At 44.9% G+C, this 15,092-nt stretch overlaps 1 pseudogene; it reads right to left on the reverse strand.

Moving 5' to 3' along the window:
- Positions 1-13,177: 13,177 nt before the first annotated feature.
- Positions 13,178-13,295, reverse strand: LOC124799768 (annotated as a pseudogene).
- Positions 13,296-15,092: the final 1,797 nt, after the last annotated feature.

The following is a 15,092-nucleotide window of genomic DNA, read 5'->3' on the forward strand; positions in this document are numbered from 1 at the left end:
CTTCGAGACAACTCGTAATATGCGAACGCAATATATGTCCTAAAATCGTAATGGAAGTCGACTTAGCGGTAATTCAGCGGATTACTACCATTTCCATTCGCCCCCGGTAGCTGAGTGGTCAGTACGAGAGGCCATCAATCCTAAGGGCCCGGGTTCGATTCCAGCTGGGTCGGAGATTTTTTCCGCTCAGGGACTCTTGTCCTAATCATCATCATTTCATCCCCATCGACGCGAAAGTCGCCGAAATGGCGTTCAATCGAAAGACTTGCACCCGGCGAACGGCCTACCCGAAGGGAGGCCCTAGTTATCTGCAATTTACAAACTACTATTTCCTTTCTTTAATATTTGTGTGACTTGTGCAACTTTCCAGTCTTTGAGCTATTGTATCAGCACTCTATGATAGGAACCTGATTGGTATACCATTAGCACCGGAGGCCTTACCTTTTTAAGTGATTTAAGCCGATTTTCTACACAGTGGATATCTATTTTTAAGCTACTCATGTTGGCAAATGTTCATCGTTCGAATTAGGAATACTTATTTCGTCTTCTTTGGTGAAGGAATTTCCGGAAACCGTATTTAGTAACTCTGCTTTGGTGGCACTGTCGTCAGTAATATCGTCATTGTTTTCGCGCAGTGAAATACTGATTATGTCTGTCCGCTAGTGTACTTTACATAAGACCGGCATCTCCCTGGATTTTCTGTCATATTTCGAGACAGAGTTCCGTTGTGTAAGGTATGAAAAGAATCTCGCATTGAAGGTCGCATTACATTTCGAGCTTCTGTAAACTTCGCCGATCTTACGGGTTTTTCCTTCTTTTAAATTCGGCAGGCTTTCTTCAGCAAAAGTCTTAAATGGAAATGAGCGTTTGGCGCCATTGGCCGAGAGGCCTCTTGTCGCTGCCTTGGTGCAGGTCTTATTACATTCGACGCCACATTGGGCAACCTGCGCGCCGGTGCGGAGGTGTTTGGACCTGTTGAATGTACAATGGGGCATAAGTGCCATCTCTTATTAATTTATTTGGTATGAGACTTTCAGTAGCCGTCGATACAATTACTGTGAATTTAAACCATATATGGTCTGCGCTTACATATTTAGATTGGAATGAAGGGAGACTGTCTCTGAGGAAGACCTCGAGCGAATTGTTATCTGCTTTTTTTTAAATCGATGTATCTTGCGTTTATTTTTGGTGGGTTTGAACGTTACGGTATTCAGTTTCGCTACAACAACCCTGTGGTCGCTAATCCCTGTATCCGTCACGATCCTTCCTATTTGTTCAGGGTTATTTGTGGGTAAGTGATCATGTATTTTTGGCAACCATATACACTTCGAGTGGGCTCCTGAACTAACTGTTCAAAATAATTTTCTGATAACGCATTCAGAACGTTTTCGGACGACTTTTTATGCCTCCCTCCGACTTTAAACATATATTTTCGCCAAAATATCAAGATCAGAAAGGTCAGACTGAAGTCACCACCAACTATAACAACATCAGACTCACATTTTCTCTGAACTGTTCAGCAACAGTATCGACTGAGTGGCGGGACCAGTAAAAGGAAGCAATTATTAATTTATTCCAGTCATCACGTGTAGTTTCTACCCATACTAACTCACAGGAAGTATCTACTTCGTTTTCACTACAAGGTAATTTACTTCTGACAGCAATAAAAACTCCACCACCAACTGTATTTATTCTGTCCTTTCTGAACACGGTTAGGTGCTTTGTAAAAATTTCTGCTGAACTTATTTCCGACTTCATCCAGCTTTCCATACCTTGATGCTTTCTATTATCGCTTGGAGCTCTTCTTCTTTTCCAACACGGCTACCACAATGTACAACTACAATATGGAGCTCTTGTTCTTTTCCAACACGGCTACCACAATGTACAACTACAATACGGATTGTTTCTAGGTGTACTATTCTGTTTCCATCCTGCACACTTTTAGAGTGACGCCCTTTCTGTAGTTCCCCGATACTCTATAATTTAAAAAACCACGCAGTCCTCCGCACAGCCGCAGCTTCCCGAGTAGCCGCTTCCTGTGTGTAGTGAATTCCTTTCCTATTAAGCGGAACCCTTAAAACACACCGCCCTATGGCGCAAGTCGGCCACTCGGAGCTGTACCAACGGACCTCAATCGGTTCTGTCGACGATGCCACAAACGACAAGCTCCACCTTCCTCATTCCGGCAAGACTGGCAGTCTTTACTGCTTCAGCTAGCCCCCAGAAACCGAATCTCTCTCGATCCAAAATGACACACATCATTAGTTCCGACATGAGCCACCATCTGCAGTTGGCTGAACCGAGTGTTCTTCATGGGTTCTGGAAGTACCCTTATCGCATCTGGATTCCTTCCCCTCCCTGGCACCCATATCCTTAAGGAACTCCATTACGTGGCTAGCGTTGGAGCTCCCAACTACCAGTAAACCCATTCTCTGTGAATCCTTAGACCTTGCGGACCAATCGGTTTCCTCTGTAACAGGGCAAGGGGCAAGGGAACACCAGCGCCCTAAACCATCAGACGAGCCGAGGTGGTAACCCGATCGATCTCGCCCCCCCCCCCCCCACACCAGGAATTCTTTCGCTCCTTGCTTCCCCTAGGAGTGATTTCTCACTCGGCCACAGATGAGGGGTTAGCTTCAGTGTAGGCAGTACCCAGGACTGCCACAGTAGTGGACAGATCTAGATGATATGTGGGACACGCTGTACAGCCTCCAGATCCCCGCAACGGCCGCCCACAGTAATGCCCATGGCAACAGCAAGCGGCATGACCTGACCAAAGCCAGTACTACCTGGAGCTGCGCGCAAAGGGTCACAAACTCATATTGAACTTGAACACAGCCTATCCATACAAAAGGCGGCAAGACTATACATTACACAGTAATTAGAACGCTAGATTGTGCATGGCAGACGGCCGGGGTGGCCGAGCGGTTCTAGGCGCTACAGTCTGGAACCGTGCGACCGCTACAGTCGCAGGTTCGAATCCTGCCTCGGGCATGGATGTCCGTGATGTCTTTAAGTTATTAGGTTTAAGTAGTTCTAAGTTCTATGGGACTGATGACCTCAGAAGTTAAGTCCCATAGTACTCAGAGCCATTTGAACCATTTTTTTATGCCTGGCAAGCACAAAATCACGCAAGAAATTAAGAGAGTAAACTACACCGAAGAGCCAAAACAACTGGTACACATGGCTAATATCATTTAGGGCTCCCACGTGCATGAAGTGCCACAACATGCCGTGGCCAGCACTACACTAATATCTGAAGTAGTGCTAGAGGGAATTGACACCATGAATCCTGCTGGGCTATCCACAAATCCGTAAGATTTCGAGGGGGTGGAGTTCTGAACAACACGTTGCAAGGCATTCCAGATATGCTCAATAATGTTCATGACTGGGAAGTTTGGTAGCCAGCGGAAGTACTAAAACTCAGAAGAGTTTTTCTGGACCCACTCTGTAGCAATTCTGGACGTTTGAGGTGTCGCATTGTCCTGCTGAAATTGCCCAAGTCCGTCGGAATGCACAATGGACATGAAAGGATGCAGGTGATCCGATACGATGCTTACGTACGTGTCACCGGTCAGAGTCGTGTACAGACGTATCAGGAGTCCCATATCACTCCAACTCCACACGTCCCACACCATTACAGAGCCTCCGTCAGCATGAACAGTTGGCTGATGACTTGTAGGGTCCATGGATTCCTGAGGTCGCCTCCATACCCATATAGGTCCATCCACTCGGTACAATTTGAAACTAAACTCGTCCGACCAGGAAACATGTTTTCAGTCATCTACAACCTAATTTCGACGTTGAAGAGCCCAGGCGCGGCATAAAGCTTTGTGCAGTCATCAAAGGAACACAAGTGGGCTTTTGGCTCCGAAAGCCCATATCGATAAGGTTTCGTAGAATGGTTCGCATACTGACACTTGCTGATGTCCCAACATTGAAATCTGCAGCAATTTACGGAACGATTGCACTTCTGTCACATTGAACGATTCTCTTCAGTCGTCGTTGGTCCCACTCTTGCAGGATCTTTTTCCTTCTGCAGAAATGTTGGAGATTTGATGTTTCACCGGATCCCTGGTGTTCACGGTACACTCTTGAAACGGCAGTACGGGAAAATTCCCACTTCATCGCTACCTCGAAGACGCTATGTGTCATCGCTCGTGCGCCAACTGGAACACCACATTCCAACACACTTAAAGTTTGATAACCAGCCATTATAGCAGCAGTAAGCGCTACTTCTCTCGAGCGTTGGTCATTCTCAGCGGTGTCTATAAACTTAAAAACACACCACATTGAAATGATAGGCACGTTAAAAAAGGCTGTACAACTACAACAGATGTAATGTTTCCTAAAAGAAATAGAAAAATAAAGTTTTGAACATGGCTGCGTGGTCAGCGACCATTTACAAGGTAAAATTAACAGTAAAATCTGCCCTCGATCACCAAAAAGGAGTCTTTTGATCCAGGTTTCGGCACTACTATGGGTTTCAATTTAACACGTGACACGCCAATTTGAGAGTTCTGTTTCTGACGAGGGCACTCATTGCAGTGCCGAAACCTGGGTCAAAAGACTCCTTCTTTGTGACTGAGGGCTGCTATCGCTCTTAATTTTTCAGAAGAAAATAAAAAAAATTACTTACAGCAGATGCAGAAACATAAGCCTTGTCAAACAAAAGTCGCATGCTGTATGTTCTCGCACCCACTGTCATTCTATATATTTTATATTTTCGGTCGTTCATTCTGGAGAATTTGCTACGCACAAGTACACATGACATGCAAGTTATCTTTGACGTATCCATTTCCGTTGTAACTATTGTGTGTTGTTATGTTCGTACATGCACTTTCGAATGAGCAACGCTCAAAACTAGTAGTGCTTTATGAACTAATTTTTTAACGTACAGCCTGGTGGAACGAAGCCTTTTTTCAAAATTTAGAAAAGATGTAGTGATCACCCAGAAGAAGTAGAGCTTTTCTGTAGAAATCGAAGAACCTGCAGTAGTACTGAAAGTCCAAAATACAGCTGCTGTAAGGATTAAAACTTGTCTGGCAGGAATACTTGCATAGTACAAGAAAACCGTCAGTGAATGAAACGTTAGCTAGTGTTCGCATCTGCTGTAAGCAGAGTGGCATGCAGGCAGCGCCGTCCCCCGCGCCGCGAGCTCCTTGCATAAAGCGTCGCTGACACGAACAGATAACTGTCCCCCTAATGGAAACAGATAGCTGTTCACTTCCATCCCGCTACTGCAGACGCACTGCTGATTAAGACATCCATCACAATCACCGCCGAGCACGCCTGCAATCTCGTCTCGGCCGGAAGAACGTAATTACGGCGACGGGTGGCCGGCCGCGGGCTGGTCACGCGTGCGTGTCGCCATCGAGGCACGGCCGTACCAAAGTGCGCCATCACTGTCTTCCATCACCGACGCCGTCCTGCTCCGTGATGTTCACACCACCGGTACGAGTTATGGGGCAAATTCGTAATAAATGACAATTACATGGTACATAACCGTCTAACTGGGACGACTAAAAACCCAACACGTATTGACTGCCTCAATCTTCGTCCGCAGAAAATTAGCTCGAAGTCATTACTTGGTGGCGGACTGCTACAAAGAAAACTAATATCATAGGCCAACGCCAGGAAAAATGGCATATTCTTGTCACTTCTAGTGTGTTCAGATATAATAACAATCAAGACAATTAACATTCAGTACTGAACGCCCCCGGCAGCTGAGTGGTCAGTGCGACAGAATATCAATCCTAAGAGCCCGTATTCGATTCCCCGCTGGGTGGGAGATTTTCTCCGCTCAGGGGCTGGGTGTTGTGTTGTCGTAATCGTTATCATTTCACCCCCATAGACGCGCAAGTTGCCGAAGTGGCGTCAAATCTAAAGACTTGCACCCGGCGAACGGTCTACCCGACGGGAGGTCCTAGTCACACGACTTTTACATTTTAACATTCAGTACTTTAAAAAATTTTTAGCGGTATATAACTGTTTTTGTTACATTTGTGGTGAGCTTACTACATACTAGTCCGCAGCTCGTGGTCGTGTGGTAGCGTTCTCGCTTCCTGCGCACGAGTTCCCGGGTTCGATTCACAGCGGGGTCAGGGATTTTCTCTGCCTCGTGATGACTGGGTGTTGTGTGATGTCAAATCAAATGGTTCAAATGGCTCTGAGCACTATGGGACTTAACATCTGAGGTCATCAGTCCCCTAGAACTTAGAACACACATCCATGCCCGAGGCAGGATTCGAACCTGCAACCGTAGCGGTCGCGCGGTTCCAGACTGCAGCGCCTAGAACCGCTCGCCCACTTCGGCCGGCTGTGTGATGCCCTTAGGTTAGTTAGGTTTAAGTAGTTCTAAGTACTAGGGGACTGATGACCATAGATGTTTAAGTCCCATAGTGCTCAGAGCCATTTGAACCATTTGGACTACATACTAACAGCAAGGGAACATTACAAAAAGGGAAGTGTACTGTTTGAAAATTTTGGTGATCTGAATATAAGTGGGGAGCATCACATAAGGGGTTATTTGTACATGTCGAACATCTCATAAAACAAGATTTTCAATCTGCAGCAGAGTGTGCGCCGATATGAAACTTCCTGGCAGATTAAAACTGTGTGCCGGACGGAGACTCGAACTCGGGACCTTTGTCTTTCGCGGGCAAGTGCTCTACCATCTGTACTACCTAAGCACGACTCACGCCCGTTCTTCACAGTTTTGCTTCTACCACTACCTCGCCTGCTACCTTCCAAACTTTGCAGAAGCTGTCCTGCGAACCTGCAGAACTAGCACTCCTGAAAGAAACGATACTGCGGAGACATGGCTTAGCCACAGCCTGGGAGATGTTTCCTGAATTAGAATTTCACTCTGCAGCGGAGGGTGCGCTGATATGAAATTTCAGCAGGAGAGCTTCTGTAAAGTTTGGAAGGTAGGAGACGAGGTACTGGCAGAAGTAAGGCTGTGAGGACGGGGGGTGAGTCGTGCTTGGGTAGCTCAGTTGGTAGAGCACTTGCCCGCGAAAGGCAAAGGTCCCGAGTTCGAGTCTCGGTCTAGCACACAGTTTTAATCTGCCAGGAAGTTTCATCTCATAAAATGTTCGAAATGGGTGTTCTATTACAGTCAGAATGTTTCAAGTACCTTTAGAAGATATTCTACAACCTGTCATTAGCAAAATTCATAGCATGTTTGTTGTACCTTACATTCTACAAGTGGCGCTCGATTCAAACTTTGATTTAAAAGTAACAGTAAGTGGCCAGAAGTTGAATTAACGAGGTTGTTTGTACTTTCTTAGGCAGAAAAAAGGACACATATTATATTTATGTTGAAACCAATGTGGCGGACACGTTCAAGAACCCAGGTTATTTGTTGTGCCTTAAGATCCGCTTTTTGAAGAGTCACCCTGGTTTTTTTCCTTGGAAACTTGGGTCACGAAGGTGAATTCTCTTTACTCAAGACATCGAAGTGATGGAACAACAATATCAGGGTCACTGGAATACCAGTATGGCGGGTCACCACTTTCGACAACTTAAAGCTATATTATGTGCTGTAAGGAAAAGACGAATAACAAATATAGGCAAATGTAATTATTTGGTGTTTTAATGTTTATCTCGTAAAAAAACTTCTTTGCATACTGAACAATTAAATCTTTTCATTACAGTTACTTGTGTGTTGCATATCTTCAGGTTCATAATGAAGTTAAATCGTGGAAAAACTGTATGCGATAGGAATAAAACTGGGGTCAAGTGTGGATTCAGTGTACAAACAAAACGTAACCAAAATTTAATTTTTTTCTTTGATTGTATAATTTTTTGTAAAAACAGACATGACAATTTTGCATGATATTTGATAGCAACTACGCAACATTCCTCCATAGGAACCCGTTACAGCGATCTTTTAGCGTGGAGAGCCGTCTCGGAGGGGTAACATTTATTCTGCAACTAGATGATTATGTAATGTACTGTAATGAGAAACTGATCAGTGTTTATTTAAAATGATACTGAAAACCAAATCAAGTGCAGTAAATCTGTCAAGAACAACATACACTAAATCTTTCACTTGTACCTTCATAAGATTCAAATGGGTCTAAGCACTAACATCTGAGATCATCTGTCCCTTAGACTTTAGTACTACTTAAACCCAACTAACCTAAGGACATCACACACATCCATGCCCAAGGCAGTATTCGAACCTGCGACCGTAGCAGTAGCGCGGTTCCGGACTGAAGCGCCTAGAACCGCTCGGCCACAACGGCCGGCAACTTCATAAGACACCAGGTTCAACTATACACGTATTTGCAATTGCGAATATGGACAACCATCAGCTGTAGAATGTAATGACGATAAGGAAAATTTTTGCCGGGTTCGAGTCCCAAATTTACCGCGTATTTCGAGCGGTCACCTTACCATTAGACTATTCAAATGCGACCCACGGCCGGATCCAAGCTTCCATATGTCGTCAATCATGTGTCTACCGCCTGAACTCGAGCGTCCAGTATGTATATTCCCGTACAGCCACATTTGACTCTGAAAGCCGCTTGCCGGTGTCGGCGGATAAATGCGATATTGTATTGCCTGTGTTATTCCGAATGACGATACAATGTTCCAAAGGCACTGCAGTATCAGAAGGTTCAAATATGGTGTTCTAATATTGTGAATTTCACAGGTTTTATTCTTCGTAACAGACTGGTGACATCACTGTAGAAGAAACTTACTGAGAGAGCAAGCAGATCACCGCAGATCAATAAGGAACTTAGGAATCTGTTGTTGAAAATATTTAATCGTCTTCGTATTTTGGCTGAATGCTGTGTGAAAGTGTCGATGCTCCTTCTGGCTACTCTGACTCTATTGTGGGTTCTGCAGTGATTAAGTACGAAGACGTGAACATCTAGGAATGTGACAGAGAGTACGTCTTTCACTGCAATAGCTATGAGTCTACGCAGCGGAAGAGGAACTAAGAGTACTCCTAGTACCACCACTCCCCTTTGTGTTAAATTTTTAATTTATGTTATCTGTAATACAAGATGTATCAAAAAGAATCATTTGATTTGGCGATTTGGCACGTCTATATTTCTGGAACTAATAAACATTTACAATTAATTTTATTTTTTTGTGAACGGGAAACCTAAATAGTTTTATTTTTCATACCTTTGCATAGGTGTTCAGTATGCCTCCTTGAGATTCATGGCATATGTCATTGCGATATTCAAATTGTTCCCATACTGCATCGAGTGTATCTTGAGTTACAGCTTCCGCAGCTGCTGTCATGCGATGTCTCATTTCATTCATTGCTGTTGGTAACAGAGGCACATAAACAGTCTTTTATAAACCTCCACAAGAAATAATAGCGTATTAGGTCCGATGACTTTGGGGGTTAGTAATGTAAGGCTGAATCATTTGGTTCAGTGCGACCAATCCATCCTTCAGTAATCCTCTGATTTAAAAATTCCCACACTTCCACATGTCACTGTGGCGGTGCCCCATCCTGTTGGTAAATGAAGTCGTTCAATTCAGTCCCCAACAGTGGGAAAAGAGAGTTCTCAAGCATATCGAGATATCTGCTTCCTGTAACAGAGTTCTCGGCAAAGCTAAATGGACCATACACCTTTCCCTGTTCAAGTGCACAAAACACATTAAATTTTTGAAGAGTCGCTCTTAAGTTGTACAACTCCATGTCGCTGTTCCGTAACCCATATTCTCACATTATGACCTTCCCATTTAAATGGAATCTTGCCTCGTCACTAAGCACTAAGTGTGGTAAAAACTGTCATCTCCAGAATGATATTTTCACTCTGCAGCGGAGTGTTTCAAAACTGTCATCCTCACCGAGCGAGGTGGCGCAGTGGTTAGACACTGGACTCGCATTCGGGAGGACGACGGTTCAATCCCGCGTCCGGCCATCCTGATTTAGGTTTTCCGTGATTTCCCTAAATCGTCCCAGGCAAATGCCGGGATGGTTCCTTTCAAAGGGCACGGCCGACTTCCTTCCCCGTCCTTCCCTAATCCGATAAGACCGATGACCTCGCTGTCTGGTCTCCTTCCCCAAACCAACCAACCAACCAACCTGTCATCCTCCAACTTGCCAAGAACGAAATTAAAGAACTGCATACGTTGTTTTGTCACCTACACGAAGAGCTTGGTGTAGCTAAATTTTGTATGGTTTCATGTGTAAACGTCGACGCAACACACGCCAGACGGACACCGGCGGCATGCTGAGCTGTCGAGCTGCACGGCGAACGGATTTCTGCGGACTCCTTGGGAAACTATGGCGGATGCGTTCGACGTCTGAGTGAGACCCCCGGGACGGCCCAGCGGTTTGCCTTTACACAAACAATCTGTTTCTCGGAATTGTTCATGCCATCGTCTAATGCTCTGTGGTGTAAGAGGATCCACACCATACCTAGTACGAAAGTCACGCTGAACAGTTATTACTGACCCGCACTGCGCAAAACGTAGAACACTAACCGCTTTCTGTTGTCCCGGCACCATTTTTACTAGAACTGAAGTGGGCGTACAGTGCTGCTATCAAGCGGTAACCATGTAAAACTCGAGCGTTTGCTCTTACTAACAGTACGTTGTTCACGCACCTGTCCCAAATAACATAATGCTTACAATTTTTTTTAATCAGACGATTCATTTTGATACACCCTTATTTCCGTCTTAGACAGTTACTCATCACCTGACAATACAGAGGTACTTATCTTTGATACGCCAAGTTTCTAATCAAATTTTACTTGTATCTTATGGAAGGACACAGCCGCGAAAATATTCTTGGCTATTTTTTGGCTGTGTTCCCATTCGCAGAGTCGCTGACCTTGCGCACTTCAGTATTTGTCTTTCCCAACAACTTTACACTCCACTGCTCCGTCTCCCGATGGATATCACTTTCTCCCCTAGCAGTACGAGCTTTTCATGATCTTGATTTTCACCTTTTCGTTCTAGTACTCTTTCGGTTCACACTTCATGTGTAGATTTGGTGTTCAGAATCCTTTTGTGATTTCGCATGTTAAATGTCACCTCTTCTTTTCTCTCTACTTTCACACAGTGTGCTGTTCATTTCTATACAGTATTGTAAACATACACTACAAAAAGTTCGTTCCTAAAGACCAAACATGACCGATACTAGCAGAGTTCACAGATTAAATTTAATTTCTTGCATTCCTGCAGTTGACTTCCGGTGTCTTCCTTGCTTTAGATACGTTGCTTTACCTTTCATCCTCGCTATTTGATTCTTTTACTTGTCCTATTGCCGTCTTTCTCAAAATATCTAGGTTTAGCAAATCATTATTTTTCTCTCTGCAACCCTTCAGTTTATTAGTTTTTGATTTGTTTATCTTTAAACCACATTCTGTGCTGCATCTGCAGTACACCCAGTTTAAAAGTTCTTACAAATTGCACTTTCGGTCAGACTGTTAATTTAGCAAAGAGGGTTTGCACCTGACATAAAATTTATTTCGCTTCCTTGATTTCTTCTATACAATTTAAATACAGAGGCCATAAGTTGAGCACTCAATTGACTTCGTAATATGAAATATTTAGTATCTCACTTTATTATTTATTTATTTATTGCCTTTTCTCTGTATGATGGCTACAAGACGTTTGCAAATCAGTTTGCCTCTGTACTTCATAACAATTATTCTCAGAATTCAGAGAACTGTCGCTCCATCCTACTCTCGCGAATGTTACCTCTAAATCTTCAAATACTGTGAAACTACAAATGTGTGTGAAGTCACCGTTGCTGTATCTGGAACGGTACCAGCACACATACAATCTCAGTGAGATGCAATAACGCACGGTTAAGAATCTCTAGGCTTAATGATGAGCTTTAGGGTTGACTGCTTTTGAGCCTGCCAGCACAGCAATCGTTATAAAGGAGTCTACACAAGAATACTAGAATGAAAAGCCAAAGAAACTGGTACACTTGCCTAATATCGTGTAGGGCCCCGCAAGCACGCAGAAGTGCCGCAACACGACGTGGCATGGGCTCAACTAATGTCTGAAGTAGTGCTGGAGAGACGTGATGTTGTGGACTGGCAAGACAGCCAATCCACAGTGACGGGTAACCGAAAGGCACGCGCTTAATCTCACGCAGGCTGGCGTGAGGTTTGAAACAGGATACGTAATGAATGCTATAAAGAAAAGTACGTAGCTGCTGGAATACTTAACTTTAATCCACAATTGGTGAACATTGGTCTTGTTACTGTACATGCTTCATTAGATACATAGCAAAGGATAAATGGCGCCTTGCTAGGTCGTAGCAATTGACTTAGCTGAAGGCTATGCTAACTATCGTCTCGGCAAATGAGAGCGTAATTCTCAGTGAACCTTTCATAGCAACGTCGGCTGTACAACTGGGGCGAGTGCTAGTAAGTCTCTCTAGACCTGCCGTGTGGCGGCGCTCGGTCTGCAGTCACTGATAGTGGCGACACGCGGGTTTGTCGTATACTAGCGGACCGCGGCCGATTTAAAAGGCTACCACCTAGCAAGTGTGGTGTCTGGCGGTGACACCACACGTGAGACCATGAATCACGCAGGGTTGTCCACAAATCCGTAAGAGTACGAGGCGGTGGAGATCTCTTCTGAACAGCACGTTGCAAGGCATCCCATATATGCTCAATAATGTTCATGTCTGCGGAGTTGTGTGGCCAGTGAAAGTGTTTAAACTCACAAGAGGGTTCCTGGAGCCACCCTGCAGCAGTTCTGGACGTGTGGTGTGTCGCATTGTCATGCTGGGAGTGCCCAATTCCGGTGAAATGCACAATGGACATGAATGGATGCACATGATCAGACAGGATGCTTACGCACGCGTCACCTGTCAGAATCAAGACGTATGGGGTCCCATATCACTCCAACAGTGCACGCCCCACACCATTACAGAACCTCCATCAGCTTGAACACTCTCCTGCTGACTCGCAGCACCCATGGTTTTATGAGGTTGTGTCCATACCCTTACACGTCCATCTTTAACTAAACTCCGTCCGAATAGGCGTTGGAAGGCCCAACATTGCCGACCGTCCGCCGTGTCATCCTCAGCCCACAGGCGTCACTCGATGCGGATACGGTGGGGCATGTTGTCAGCACACCGCCCTCGCGGCTATATGTCAGTTCACGAGACTGCAGCCGCTACTTCTCAATCAAGTAGCTCCTCAGTTTGCCTCAAAAGGGCTGAGTGCACCCCGCTTGCCAACTGTGCTCGGCAGACCGGATGGTCACCCATCCAAGTGCTAGCCCAGCCCGACAGCGCTTAACTTCGGTGATCTGACGAGAACCGGCGTTATCACTGCGGCAAGGCCGTTGGCCACTCGTCCATCCACTCGATACAATTTGAAACGAGACTCGTCCGAACGGGCAACATGTTTTCAGTGATCAGCAGTTCAATGTAGGTGTTGACCAGCCCAGGTGAGGCGTAAAGCTTTGTGTCGTGCTGTCATCAAGGGTACACGAGAGGGCCTTCGACTCCAAAAGCACGTATCAGTGATGTTTCGTTGAACTGTTCGCACGCTTATGCTTGTTGATCACCCAGCACTGAAATCTGCAGCAATTTGAGGAATGGGTGCACTTCTATCACGCTGAACGATTCTCTTCAGTCGTCGTTGGTCAAGTTCAACAGGATCTTTTTCCGGCCGCAGCGATGTCGAAGATTTCATGCTTACCGGATTCATGACATTCACGGTACACTCATCAAATGATCGTACGGGAAAATCCCCGCTTCATGGCTCCCTCAGTGACGCTGTGTCCCATCGCTCCTGCGCCACTTTCAAACTCACTTAAATCTTGATAACTTGCCATTGTGGCAGCAGTAACCGATCTAACAACGGTACCAGACACTTGTTGTCTAGTGCAGACGTTGCCGACCGCAGCGCTGTATTCTGCCTGTTTACACATCTCTGTATTTGGATACGCATGCCTGTACCATTTCCTTTGCCACGTCAGCGTATATAGAGGACTCTACGGTCGTGAAAACTCAGTCAGTAGTCAAGTCGTGTGCAAAATTTTACGGCCGCGTGGCGAAACAATATTCAACGGTAATCGTCAAGTAGGAAATGTCGTCAGGACTGAATAATCCCGAAAAGCTGAACGTCTATCCGAATCTTGTGGCATAATTTTGTTGTCATAATTCAATAGTAGCTTGCGACAAGTGAGATAATAAACTAATAATGACATCTCAATTCATTGTGCTTAATGAACTCCACAAAAGCCATAATCAAAAACTCCCAAGGATAAACAATCAATCATCGACAAGGAGGAGACTTAACTTCTGAGGTCATCAGTCCCCTAGACTTAGAACTACTTAAACCTAACTAACCTAAGGGCATCACACACATCCATGCCCGAGGCAGGATTCGAACCTGCGACAGTAGCGGTCACGCGGTTCCAGGCTGTAGCGCCTAGAACCGCTCGACCACCCCGGCCGGCCTCTACACCGGCAACACTTTCGCAATTATGGACAGCTACAGAGCCAGCGTGGCTCTATATTTCTGCGTGGTACTTCCAACGATTTGTTCAGTCACTACCCCCTCGAGGTGCTGTACTACACCAGGTAAAACGAGATCCGACACGACTTTAGATATACCTCATGACTTTTGTCACCTCATTGTATAAGTTACGTATTGGTGTTGAGGAAAGGACAGACGCAATTCATTTCTGTACTCACACAAAAAAGACATTTAGTCTGATAAAAGCGGTATCCAATACAAAGAAAAAATTGAAAAACAAGTAAGAATTTCACTTTTGAAAAAATTAGACAAAGCCTTAAGAGTTAAACAAAATCAGCTATTTCACTACAAAAATATTAAGAAAGTAAGAAGAAAAACCAAGAATTAATCAGATAACATGCAACATTCATAACAACTTCTTCATACAAATATTTTTGTCATATTTCCTATGTTTCACTGCATTCCCACATTCCTTATCGATACTTCCTTATTCCCTTCATTCCGCTAACGGGGTATACGACAAGACGATCGAATATCCCCGGCGATCAGTTATTGCTTGACAATGGCCTAGCAGTAGCCGGCGGAAATTTCATCGTTGGCTGAGCAGATGCTCGAGAAGTATTTACTAATTCGTAATACTGTGAGAATAACTCATTGGCG

The sequence above is a fragment of the Schistocerca piceifrons genome, chromosome 5, assembly GCF_021461385.2.
Source record: "Schistocerca piceifrons isolate TAMUIC-IGC-003096 chromosome 5, iqSchPice1.1, whole genome shotgun sequence".
Lineage (NCBI taxonomy): Eukaryota > Metazoa > Arthropoda > Insecta > Orthoptera > Acrididae > Schistocerca > Schistocerca piceifrons.